This window comes from Coregonus clupeaformis, chromosome 28 (assembly GCF_020615455.1).
Source record: "Coregonus clupeaformis isolate EN_2021a chromosome 28, ASM2061545v1, whole genome shotgun sequence".
NCBI classification, from domain to species: domain Eukaryota; kingdom Metazoa; phylum Chordata; class Actinopteri; order Salmoniformes; family Salmonidae; genus Coregonus; species Coregonus clupeaformis.
This window is the reverse complement of record NC_059219.1, coordinates 1,140,196-1,143,259: the sequence shown is the minus strand read 5'-3', so window position 1 is coordinate 1,143,259 and position 3,064 is coordinate 1,140,196.

Below are 3,064 nucleotides of genomic sequence, written 5' to 3'. Positions count from 1 at the left end.
TATTTTGTGTCTGTCTGATACATCTCCAGGGGCAGGTCAGACACATAAAAACATATATTATATCAATGGGATCCTCTCTGGGGCAGAGTGTTGTTATTTCCTCCAGAAAACAGACTCTCTGAATCCCACCAACAGGCTTCCCTTTCATCACTAGATAGACAGAGTGGCCCACAGTGTCTTCTGTTATGGGGAGCACTTCCATTTGCTCATGTGGCAAAAGTGACACACCTTCAGTGGCGACCCATCATTCAGGGCAGATCCCCACCTGTTTTGAGCCCCACCTGTTTTTTGTTGTTGCCTGTTTTGCATGTTATTTTGGCATTTATACGTGTCACATATCAGTTTGCAAACAATGTAAAAAAGAATCATTGAGTTAATAAAGCCGCATAAAAACATGGTCTCTTTTTTGCTTTCTTGAGTAAGGCAGCTCCAAAATGTAGGTGTTTCAGCCTAGCTCAGTGGTTTCTGTGGTGGTGGGGCAGCCAGCGGAAAATACAGTGTAGGGGTTGGTAATGTTCTCTAGTTGCGCCATGATTGTCTCAGTGTTCTGTCACTCATGGGGACACTACGTCACCGCAAAATCTACGGGGAGAGCTCGAAAATTCAAGCCCCTTGGAGCTGTCATAGATTTACATTAGAAGTGCCCATCCAAGAAGCCTCAAGGTCATTGGCCACAGATAAAGTGATGTAAAATCATGTGAACCATGAAGGACTGATTCACACAGTCTCCTCTGAACAGTTGATGTTGAGATGTGTCTGTTACTTGAACTCTGTGAAGCATTTATTTGGGCTGCAATTTCTGAGGCTGGTAACTCTAATGAACTTATCCTCTGCAGCAGAGGTAACTCTGGGTCTTCCTTTCCTGTGGTGGTCCTCATGAGAGCCAGTTTCATCATAGAGCATGATGTGTTATTGCAACTGCACTTGAAGAAACTTTTAAAGTTCTTGAAATGTTCCGTATTGACTGACCTTCATGTAATAATGGACTGTTGTTTCTCTTTGCTTATTTGAGCTGTTCTTGCCATAATATGGACTTGGTCTTTTACCAAATAGGGCTATCTTCTGTATACCCCCCTCCCTACCTTGTCACAACACAACTGATTGGCTCAAATGCATTAAGAAGGAAAAAAATTCCACAAATTAACTTTTTTAAAGGCACTCCTGTTAATTGAAATGCATTCCAGGTAACTATCTCATGAAGCTGGATGAGAGAATGCCAAGATAGTGCAAAGGTGGCTATTTGAAGAATCTCAAATATAAAATATATTATGATTTGTTTAACACTTTTTTGGTTACTACATGATTCTATATGTGTTATTTCGTAGTTTTGATGTCTTCAGTATTATTCTAAATGTAGAAAATCGTAAAAATAAAGAAAAACCCTTGAATGAGTAGGTGTGTCCAAACTTTTGACTGGTACTGTATACTTTACTTGCATAAAAAGGTTGGATGGAAACCTGGTTTATGAGGAAACTAAAAATGCACAGGTGAATAATGCAGGCTATTTAAAATGTTTAAAATGGACCATACTGTTTAAATTTACCTTTTAATTTGTTGATGCTCAAAAAAGTTTATTTCCACATTGTAGCGGGTGATGAGGACAGAGTAAGGCACAGGAGGTGTGAATCACAGAATATGGTTTATTCGTCCAATGCAGCAGTTCGCAGCAATGCGAAAACCAAATACAGTGCGACTTCAATGCGCACTGGGAAAACAAAACACATGGGTGAATATCCCGGCGACAAAAGTAACATGAATGCTCAACCGAGCTAGCCACACCTCCACATGGAAACAATAACACACAAAGACAATGGGAGCAGAGGGAATACTTATACAGAGACTGATGAGGGGATATGAACCAGGTGTGTGTGAAAAACAAGACAAAACAAATGGAATGATGAAAAGAGGAGCGGCATTGGCTAGAAGGCCGGTGACGACGAAAGCCGAAGCCTGCCCAAACAAGGAGAGGAGGCAGCTTCGGAGGAAGTCGTGACAGTAACAGTATCCCCCCTTGACGAGCAGCTCAAGCAGCATGCCGACACCGGCCTCGTGGACGGCCAGGTGCGGATGGCAATGGTGGAAATTCCGCAACAGGGAGGGATCGAGGACATCCTTCACCGGGACCCAGCACCGCTCCTCCAGACCGTACCCCTGGTTGAAGGTCAGAGTGGTATCCCGGCAGGCTAGCTCCCTTCGGACGTCCTCACGCAGGATGCATCGGAAATGGTCGATGAGGGACCGAACTCCGAAGCCTGCCCGAACAAGGAGAGGAGGCAGCTTCGGAGGAAGTCGTGACACACATTTTAAAAGTTCTGTCGATTTGTTTGATTCCTTTTCTGTTGTTTTAGCCTCATCTCCCTTTCTTTCATTGTATGTACTTGGTATAATGCTCTTTTTATGAATGTGTTTTGTTATATCAAAACTTGTGACTGCTATTGTTCACCTGGGTCAAATAAATGTTTATATTTTTATGTTCTTCAATACATATCTACAGTATTAATGAAAACCATGATGTGGAATTCACTGTTTAGGAATAATTTCTAGAAGAAATCTAAAAATGGTAAGAACTTTTCAAGTTGCAAAAGTGTCTATTATGCTGATGTTTCCTCTTGTGTCAGTATTTCTATGAGGAAGGGAACTGGTGAATAATAACACCTGTTTAGGTCAATAATACCTGTCATGTCTGTATAATATACCTGTTTCCTTTTTGTGTCATAACTGCTGATGATAGAAATGAATGAGGAAACAAGTAGAAGATACATATTCAGCTCTCTCCCTCACACACACCAACAAGACACTCTGACAACCCACAAGGTAAGATCATGTATTTTTACTAATTGATGTTAAACCATTGCCCTGTGTAGGGTGCCGTCTTTCGGATGGGACGTCAAACCTATGTGAGAATGCTATTCATTGACTACAGCTCAGTGTTCAACAACATAGTGCCCTCAAAGCTCATCACTAAGCTAAGGACCCTGGGACTAAACACCTCCCTCTGCAACTGGATCCTGGACTTCCTGACGGGCCGCCCCCAGGTGGTTAGGGTAGGTAACAACACATCCGC